Below are 10,905 nucleotides of genomic sequence, written 5' to 3' on the forward strand. Positions count from 1 at the left end.
CAGTTTGTTGGGCTGTGTCTCTCAGGCCCAGCCTTTGTCATACTCCACTCCCAACCGTCACGTGAGGACGGCCCAGCTCCAGGACTCACTGACCCAGCTCACACTGAGGTTGATAATCAGAATGAAAGGCTCCCTTGTGGGCTGACCAGTCAGGGCAGACTTTCACCTGTATTGATCACTAGAAATGACTACACATCAACACTCGCATTTCTCAGTTGGGGAACAAAACTGAAAGGGGTTTCCACCATAAATGGTCTTGACTGAGACTGGTCTACAGCTGGTTGGTATTAGGGGTTGGCGGCTGGTGAGGGCTAGTAAAATACCTGAGGTGGGAGTGGCCTCCGGTTGAGGGAAGAAGGGAATGTGTTCTGCCATAGCTGTGGATGAAAGGAAGGATCTAAAAAGTGGCCCGAAGAAGGATGTTGTCTCAGATACCAAAGACATTGTGCTTCTAATAGTTATCTTTTCTCGGCACAGGGTGACAGAAGGAGCAAGGGGAGTCAGAGCCAGGGCTTAGAGTTACCCCAGGATCTGCTGAGCCAGGTGCATAACCTCTCTGACCTTCCTCTCCCATGTGATAGGATGCTTGTGCCTGTCTTGCTGGGTTTTTGTGGGAATTAAATGAAATACCACTTAAAGTTGGGTTTCTGTCCATTTCCTTCTCCCCTTTCCAAAATTAAATTATTTTCTCTGCTCTAAACAAAACAAAACAAAAATGATTATGGTTTGGAGAGAATAAAGTGAGGAGGAAAAAAAAATCTAGAAATATTAACATGAAAGAAAATTATATAATTTAATTTGAAAATATTCCGGTTAGGCAGGAAAACATGGGGAGATTTCTGTTTAAAGACAGAATACACACATTCACTGCTTCTCCTTCCAGAAACACCACCAAAATTATGGCCAAGGGACAAACGAAGGCCCTGAACCAGCAGAACAAAGAGAACAGGAGGGAAGATGACAGCAACAAAATTTTGGAAGGCAGAAAGCAGAAGACAGAGTGGTGAACTGACTTAGCCCTCCACAGAAAGAGGCCTGCTTTTCTGGAAAGAGCACCAGACAGCTGGGAAAGTGGGAGCACCGGTCTCAGTAAAGGAGAGCATGGGGACAGAAGCGTCACATCCTGAAAAGTAAGAGTTATTATTCTGAGATGGTGACCAGAATAGAGGCCTGAGCCCAAGTCTTTTAACCTCTCTGCACTCAGTTTCCTCACCTATAAAATATAAATGATGGACCCTAAAGTCCTGGATTGATTGCAAGGAATAAATATGGCCAGGTGTGTGTAAAGGTTTTGTAAATTTAAAACACCATAGAAATGTAAGGAATGTATTAAGTGCATGAGGCAAAACGCAGCATAAGAAAACTAGCTACCGATAAACAGCTGGTCCTTTGATCTTGTTTGCAGCCCCTCAGAAAACTTGAACCTAAATCACTGCCATGCAGAGATGCCAGACCTAGTCCTTATGGAAAAGAAAACATTGTTTCCTCTCACAGGGCACTAAGCTACTCCTATGAATGTTCGTGGAGTTTGAAGCCAAGCTAGCGTTTCGTGGTGTGTGCTGGGTACATGCCCAGAGTGTGCCGTCAGATGTGTCCTGAGGTGCCTCCTAGGCCATCTTGCCTAAATAACACACAAAAATGGCCAAGTCTGTGGTATAGTTAACAACATTGTATGAATTTCAATTGTCTGATTTTGATAATACACTATGGTCATGTTAAGATGTTACCTTCGGGGGAAGCTGGGTGAAAGGTACCCAGGAATTCACTGCACTATTTTTGCGACATCTTGTGAGTTTAAAATTAATTTTTTTAAAAAAGTTTAAAGATAAAAGTATCCAGACCCAACCAATGCCCCAGATGAAAGAGAACCCAAACTACATCTGGAATGTTAGAGGGGTGTGAGTCCTACAAGGACACTGGATTGTACTGCAAGGAATTGCAGTATCAACACCCTAACAGGCTACTCGTTCTTGCAAAGAAGGAATGGTCTTTCACCGGAGCCTTTTTCCCCCAACCATTTGCTCAGTATCTCCCCTCAAACTACTATTTTATATCTGCCATTAAGAAAAATTACCAGGTACATTCATCTACCTTGAAGAAGGAAATGAGTAGCGTCATTTTGCTTACTTTCCAATAACAAAGTAGGAAATCAGAAGTCCCTGGGTAATGTGAAAAAAACACAACAACTTTATTTCACTTAAGAGATGCCAAGGAACTTCCCTGGTGGTCCAGTGGTTAAGACTGCACCTTCCAATGCAGGGGGTACAGGTTTGATCCCTGGTCGGGGAACTAAGATCCCACATGCCCTGCAGCCAAAAAACCCAAAGCATAAGACAGAAACAATATGGTAACAAATTCAATAAAGACTTAAAAAAAAAAGAGAGAGAGAGATGCCAAGACTCCTTGTGCCCCTGAGCATGGTGGGTGGAGGAGTTTCCTGCATGCAAAGTCACTAATGCAAGATGCATTAGCCCTTAGCTTTAGAAGTTCCACATTTCTTGGCACCAAAGGGCCATGAATAATCTTCTCCACTCCCCTTGACTATGGGAGCCCTTTCAAAATATTTCTTAGCCCTCATCCCTCCTGTACTTTGATCTTGTCAGGGAGAATGCAAGATATCAAGTTGTTTATACCCTAGACTAGTTTCAGTGTGTCTCCAATGTCAGCGTACAGTAGAATCACCTGTAAAAATGCAGATTCTCAGGTCACACGCCTGGAAATGCTGATTCCATAGATGTGGGCTGGAGCAAATTACCTCCAATATTGACAATTGACAATATTGACTATAGGTCACACTGTGAAAATCACTGGCAGAGGGTAGGTACTTGCCTATAAAACATAAAGAAAATGGCTGATTACATACAAGATTGAATTAAAAGACAACATGAAAACCAAAGGGTTTGACATGAGCATTGAATCGTTAAGAAATGAGAATGTGACCATGGTTCATTGACTCACATTTTAGATTTAATATTCCCTGCAGTAATTCATCATTTAAGATTAAAACATTTGAATGGTTCAGTTATTTTCACTTGTGAGATAGGGCATCAGTTTTGTTAGTTCAATCAGCCTAACTGAGACAAAATGAAGAATTCCTTAGTGGTATTTTTTCCCCCTTAGTGGGAAGTATTTGCATCCAAAGTGCACAGATTGAGTTCTTTTTTAAAGTATCAACGAGTAGAAGAATAGAAATGGATTAATGTACAGACTTGCTTAGTCTACACAGGTTGTGATTATTAAGGAAAGTTCAAGGAGCAAAATTGCATTTTAAAGCTTTTTTTTTTTTTATTATTCCAACCCAGTTTATATTTCCCTTCCTGAACAGCATTCATCTTAGCATCTCATTTACCCTCCAACTTGGCCATTTATCAGTTTTTCAAGCACAAGACTTTTATCCTCAGCAGGACTGTGAGCTCTGGGCAGAGCAGAATCATACCATTCTCCCACATGCTTTGCATACAGTAACTGTTCAATAAGTATTTGTTGTTTGAATCCATGAATAAATAAATGTAGATGAGCAGTCACTCAAACCACCTTCACCAAATAAAACAGCTTGGAAGCTAAAGGAATGTAGCCTAGAAAGAGCACTGAATTTAGAATCAGCCGAACCCCTCTCTGCTTCCTCCATCTGTAATCTGTGATCCAATAGAAGTATAATCCCTATCAAATTACCAATGACATTTTTCTTAGAACTAGAGCAAAATAATTTTTAATTTGTACGGAAACACACTAGAAATATAGTGCCAGTTACTAACACAGGCTGCCTATGTAATTTAAAATTTTTAATAGCTCTATTTTTAAAAGTAAAAATAAACAGGTAAAATAAATTTTAATAATATATTTTATCTTACCCGATATGTCTAAAATATCATTCATCATATAATCAATATCAACTATTACTGATATATTTTACATTCTTTTTTTTCTTATTGGTTTTGAATCTGACGTGTATTTTACACCTGTAGCACATCTCAGTTTGGACCTGCCACTGTTCAAGTGCTCGTGGGGCTGGTCACCATCGTGGTGGAGAACACAGCTCCAGAGGCCTGTTAACTATGAACAAGCCTTGAGTTCCCAATTGGGAAAATTGGAATAGTACCTCCGTCATATGGCCTCTGTGAGGATTAACTGAAACAATGGGGTGTGAAGATGTATGGTGGCGTGTAACACAAAGGCTAATTTCTTGCTTATGCTACACATCCACTGAGCAGAGTGGGGATTCTTTTTTTAAGATTTTTTTTTTTTTAATTGAAGGATAGTTGATTTACAATGTTGTGTTAGTTTCAGGTATATAGCAAGGTGATTCAGTTTTATATATATATATAAATATATATATAATACATATATATTCTTTTTCAGATTCTTTTCCATTATAGGTTATTACAAGATATTTAATATAGTTCCCTGTGCTATACAGTAGGTCCTTATTGTTTATCTATTTTATACATAGTAGTGTGCACCTGTTAATCCCAAACTCCTAATTTATTCTTCCCTCCACCTTTCCCCTTTGATAACCCTAAGTTTGTTTTCCATGCCTGTGAGTCTGTTTCTGTTCTTTAACAGAAGTTGAGGGACTTCCCTGGTGGTCCAGTGGTTAAGATTCCGTGCTCCCAATGCAGGGAGCCCGGGTTCGATCCCTGGTCAAGGAACTAGATCTCTCATGCTGCAACTAAAGAGCCCGTATGCCAAAACTAAATATCCTGCATGCGGCAACGAAGATCCCATGTGCCACAGCTAAGACCTGGTGCAGCCAAAAAAAAAAAAAAATTTGTATCATTGTTTTTAGATTCCACATACAAGTGATGTCATATGGTATTTGTCTTTGGCTTACTTCACTTAGTATGATCATCTCTAGGTCCACCCACGTTGCTGCAAATGGTATTATTTCATTCTTTTTCATGGATGAGTAATATTCCATTGTATATGAGTAATATTCCATTATATAGATATACATAGACACACACATACCACATGTTTATCCATTCATCTGTTGATGGACACTTAGGTTGCTTCCGTGCCTTGGCTATTGTAAATAGCGCAGCTATGAACATTGGGGTGCACGTATCTTTTTGAATTATGGTTTTCTCCAGATATGCCCAGGAGTGGGTTTGCTGGATCATATGGTAGCTCTAATTTTAGTTTTTTAAGGAACCTCCTTACTGTTTTTCATAGTGGCTGCACCTATTTACATCCAGGGTGGGGATTCTTAAATTTTCTATTATGTCCTTTTACATTTGGGGGAGTCAAAGTAGGTTATGTAGCCACACCTCAACTTTAGTGGGAGTGAAGAATTGCAATCCTACTGTGCATCTGATAGGTGGAGAGCAGGAAATACTTGGTGAACATCATGAAGGACTAAATCAGAACAATTACTCTAATGAGCATTTTTACTAACTTTCTGAAGAACTCAGATCTGTCGTCCATTCTACCCACCGGAGATAGCATTCTAAGCAGGGTTTTCCCCCATGTTTGTGTAGGGGGCTAAGGGCGGGGGAACTATATCAGACACCTGAGGGTCTTAATACTGTTGTGCCTTTGCAAATGCTGATCCTACCTGGAACAGTCCTCATGGGTCCAGAGTCAAGTCAAATGCAACTTGCTTCGCTGGTTTTATAGATTGATCTCTCCCAGGTGCAGGCACTGTTCACTGCTGGGATATGGCAGTGAACGAGCAGATCAAATTGCTACCCTCAGGGACCTCACTTTCCTGATTTCTTCTACAGAATGAGGTCCTTCCCTCCTAAGTGGCTCACTTTTATTAAGCCGACTGCAGGACAGCCACTTGCTGAGATGTCTGATAAAAGAAATTTTCACATATTGAGATACAGGGAAGTCATTCTGGCTTATGCATGAGTTAACTTGAATTTTATGCTAACTAAAATAGCCTGTGTCCTATCATATGTGCATTGTACAACTGCTTTAATTATTTAAGAAAAGGGCACATTGATCAGAAGTCAAGAATGTCGATGTTAAAAATAAAGATTAAATGCCCTTCTTCCTGGGACACAAATGCTGGTACCCCTTTGATGATAAGACTCCATTCGCAGGTGCCAAGGCCATGCTGACTTGCTGTGTATGTGCCAGTCTGTTCTTTTTTTTTTGAAACACTGAAGAAATGTAACCCTGAATTGTTTAATGTTCCTTCTTCTGACAAGATATAAAACTGCTGAAAACCCTGCTTCTCTGGAGCTGCTTCTCAGCATTATCTGGGAAGACAGCTTCCGGGCTAGCCCTTAGTTTGGCTCAAATAAAACTGTTTTCTAGTCCTATTATAGATAGTTTATTTATCATTTTCATTGACACGTCCCTCTCCCTCTCTTCCGTGGAGCAGGCTCAGAGTTACTCATCTGTAGCACTAGCCTCTTTCTATGCACAGAGCTTGAAGACAAGGTTGTTAAAAAGTCAGCCTCTGAAACAAAACTTCCTACGGCAACTCATAAGTTTGGTGTAAGAGCAACTCCCCTGGGAGGAGCCTGCTGCTCGGTGCCTTCTGAATCAAGGGCTGACGACCAGGATATATTATAAAATAGATACATGATGGATAGAAATGGGGCTGGAGAGTGAGCGCTGAGAACCCCACGCAAGTGAGAAAGCCATTGCATCTGACAGGCTTAGAGATGCCAAACGGAGGGTGGAACAGGTTTGTCATCTGTGAAATGGGAATGATACCTACCTGTTGGGCTGTGGGAACTAAATGAGAGAATCTTTGTAAAGGACGGCACCTGGTACTGGTGAAACCCTGGGCTAAATCCACTTCACCTGTCTTCATTATTCAAGGTCCCCCCACCCCAAGCGGCAAGTAGCCTAAACAATGTTTGCCGGAGTTGTTTTCCAGGAACTTGGAGTCAGCTGCGTCTAGTTCACGTTGAGCCGGTTAAGACTGGATAGGACCACCGACCCTCCAACTGGGCTTGCGCGCGTGTCTGCACGGTGACCTTTTGAACGTGCAGCCGCCTGTATACTCCTTACTCATGCGCAGAACGACAATTACCTTACGTTTTACCCGTCGCGTTTCCCCGTGCTCCCCATGCCTGAGACTGCCCTGCTGCTTTATTCTTTCTCCCATAAATACCCCAGCCCCTCGCCTTCAGGGAGGCAGATTTGGGATGTGTTCTTCCATCTCCTCGTTTGGCTGCTTTGGGAATAAATCGTCTCTGCTGCAAACCTCGACATCTCAGCGTTCTGGCTGCTGAGCGTTGGGCAAGATGAACCTGGTTCAGTAACAGTGGTAAGAACTCAATGTATTATATTATTATTGAATTTTTTTTCAGTAATTATAAATAATGATTATTATTGGTTTTGGCAACCACCTTCTACCCGCTGTGTTGACAGCTCATTTGGCTGAAGGTACTTAGGCTACTTGGAACTGGGTTTCTATGCTGTTCTGGTCACCAAACTGGGAGAGAGTGAATCTGAGGATGTTGGCATTTGGGGAAAAGAAAAAAAGGCACTCTGATGACATCGTCAGGGTCCTGATGCCCAGATTTGTCTGAAGTTGGAGACATCTTCGACATCCAAATTCCAGGAAGCTGTCTTTGGACAAACTACTTTGAACTGGGTTTTAATCCACATAGCAGAGTCACTGCCAACAGCATGCTGTCCAGGGCTCAGTGTGCCCAAAACAAAGAGCCTGCCTAGCTGTCCATATCCAGGTATTTTCTTTATCCCTCAAAGCCTCCTTGGGGACACAGCAACTGAACTCCTCTTTTACGGGGCTTTCCTGTTGCTTCCCGAGCCCTCGATTTGCACCTGGAAAGACTCTCCCTGTGCCGCCTGTTACGCATCTCAGACGGTGCATCGTGAAGCAGAGGTGCTATGTGAGGGGTGGCCTTGATCCTGGGATGCACCCTCTCGGGATCAGAGGTTACGCCCCTGTGTTTCAGCCTGCCTGCCGTGGGCGCATCGTGATGACTCGCTCCCAAGCACAGGGCTGTATTGAACACCAGACATTGATCATAAAATTTCCCTTTTTAGAACACCACCTTATTACATCCGGAGGTCCCCAAATGATTAACAGAATATTTATTCTTCTAACTGTAACTTCTTTATTGAGGGAGTGGTGCGGCATTTTTTGGAATAAAACACATAGGCATGGAGTTTTCTCTGAGCTGAGTTCAAAAAGGCTGTTGGATTTGAAGATTTATGCTTGTTAGATAAATACTCCTTAAGGTGAGTATAGACTTCTGATCATTCTTTTACCAAGGAGAAAATTGGACCCAGAGATCTGAAGGGCCCTGTTTAAGTTCACAAGAGTTTACTTACATTAAATGTTTCCCTGGATACTGTCTTGGGAGCCATAACTTCCTTCTGCCCTGCATCTCTGTCTTTGAAGGAACCGCCTCTCTTTACTGAGTACCCCTGAGGTGACCCCAGGAGGGGGAGGTACTACAGTCAGGGTACACCACCCACCAGTAAAGGTGATCATAAAGGGGGACCATGAGGCAGGATGTACTGATTTCACAAGACCGCATCATACCACTAAACTGAAGTTGGTTTAGACTTAGATCAATTAGGTTTTTATGTGCGTTTCTAGTACCTGCACTATATTCATGCTTCCAATTTAAATGTTAGTGACTATTTCTAGGATTATTTATGATGATTTAGGAAACAGGATCTGTTTACTTTAGGGGTTTGATTCTCTCAAACTGAAATTCTGTGTTCAGAATTCTGAGAGAGGGGGCCAGGTGTTGTTTACAACAGGGAGTGTAGAATCTGGAGGGGGGAGGGCTGCTGCAACTTTCTGTATCTTACTTGTGGTGGTGGTTACCATGGTATGCCTTTGTCAAAACTCACAGAACTAAATACTGAAAATGGTGAATTTTATGGTCGATTATACCTTGAAGAGGATCAAAATATGCCACTTTAGCATAAGGATGATTTTTTAGCTAAAGACTTTGAGAATCAAAGACGTTGAGAATCAACAGATGCAGGAAGAGTTCTTGCCCTTCCCTTATCTGCCTAGAAGCCGGGCATAAATTTCCCTTTGTGAAGGTGTCTTCCTCCCCTTCACCAGAAAGAGAAGAGGGGCTCTTATCACCGTAGATGAGAAGTTGGCACTGAGATGAGTCTGCATAAACATACCTTACTGAAACTAACCTTTATCTTCCATTATTTCCCCCATATCGTTGCTAGTTACTTGTCCATGATTTATCACCCCTTGAAGCCCAAACCCTCTTTCCCTTCTTAAAAGGGTGTATAAGTTCTGAGTCTAATCACTTCCTTGAGTTTCACTGCTTTTCTGTGCATGTGAATATTAAATTGTTTGCCTTTTCCCCTGTTAGTCTGCCTTTTGTTGGTTTAATTCACAAGTCCCTGCTTACTGAACCTAAAAGGGTAGAAGAAAAGTTTTTCCTTCCCGATGAGCTCAATAAAAAAAAATTAAAGATAAATTCCCCCCCAACCCTGAGAAATTTTGTGTAATACTAATAATTGGGGGTAAAGGAAAAAAGATCACAGATCAGCGTGCTCAGTTGCATCCTGCAGTGGACATCTGTGATTTGGATTCTCCCAAAACCCCCTCTCCCTCTGGGAGTCTGCCTCTCCCTGAGTCTGTCAGAGATGATGCCTCTCTCTCTCTGGTCAAAGGGACCCTGACTGAGCTGATAACAGTAACCCCATCCCGCTGGTAACATACCTGGAGAAGGCATGTGACTCAAGCAGGGCCAAGGAGAGTTCATGCCTACATTTATAAATAGACAGTGGAAGAAAGAGGTCTTTTTTTCTGTCCTCGTCACCATTCCCTACCGTTTTATTTTATTTTATTTTATTTTTTAATGGTTTATTTATTTATTTAGGCCACGCCAGCAGGCATGCAGGATCTTAGTTCCCCAACCAGGGATTGAACCCATGCCCCCTGCAGTGGAAGCACAGAGTCCTGACCCAGTGGACAACCAGGGGAGTCCCCACCATTTGATTTTAAAACAGAAGCACAAAACCGGTTCCTGCTACCATTCCTCTCTTATGCTGAGGGGAGCCATCCCAAACTAAGCTAAGAATCACTGTGCCTGCCGTAGGCTTTGCCCACCCTCAACCGTTGCCCACCTCTGCCGAACTCTGGTCTTACACTCCCAACAAGAATCTGTGAGAGTTCTAGTGGCTCCGCTTCTTCACCAACAGTTGGTATCATCAGAACCAAGATTTGTGCCAATTCCACCAGCGTAAAATAGAATCTTCGGTTTTTAAATTTGTGTTTCTCTGGTTACCTTGAGGCTGAACATCTTTTCATACATTTATCAGTCACGTAGGTTTCCTCATCTGTGAACCTTTTTTTTTTTTTTTTTTTTTTTTTGGGCGGTACGCGGGCCTCTCACTGTTGTGGCCTCTCGCGTTGCGGAGCACAGGCTCCGGACGCGCAGGCTCAGCGGCCATGGCTCACGGGCCCAACCGCTCCGCGGCATGTGGGATCTTCTCGGACCGGGGCACGACCCCGTGTCTCCTGCATCGGCAGGTGGACTCTCAACCACTGCGCCACCACGGAAGCCCATGGGCTTTCTTAAGCACTTCTGCATCTGTAGCACCTAGCATGGTGCCTAGCACTGCAGTAAGTCCTCAGTAAATAATTGTGGAGTGAATGAGTAGCAGCACATAGTGGAGTGGTTAAGAGCTTTCAGGTCATACAAATCTGGTTCATGTTTCCAAGTGCTTTATACATAGTGATTTATTTAATCTTCACAACAATCCTATAAGGTAGGTACAATACTATTATTGGCATAGTCCCCATTTTTCTAATAGGGAAACTAAGGAACAGAAACGTTAAGTTATTCCCCCAAGGCCACACAGCAAGTAAATGACAGATCAGGATTTAAGCCCAGGTTCTAAACTCTAGTTCCAGAAGCAATGTTCTTAACACTGCACAACTGCTTGGATATACTGTGTCTACCGTGTAGGATTGTTTTGACGATTAAG

The sequence above is a fragment of the Leucopleurus acutus genome, assembly GCF_964270905.1.
Source record: "Leucopleurus acutus genome assembly, chromosome: 13".
NCBI classification, from domain to species: Eukaryota; Metazoa; Chordata; class Mammalia; order Artiodactyla; family Delphinidae; genus Leucopleurus; species Leucopleurus acutus.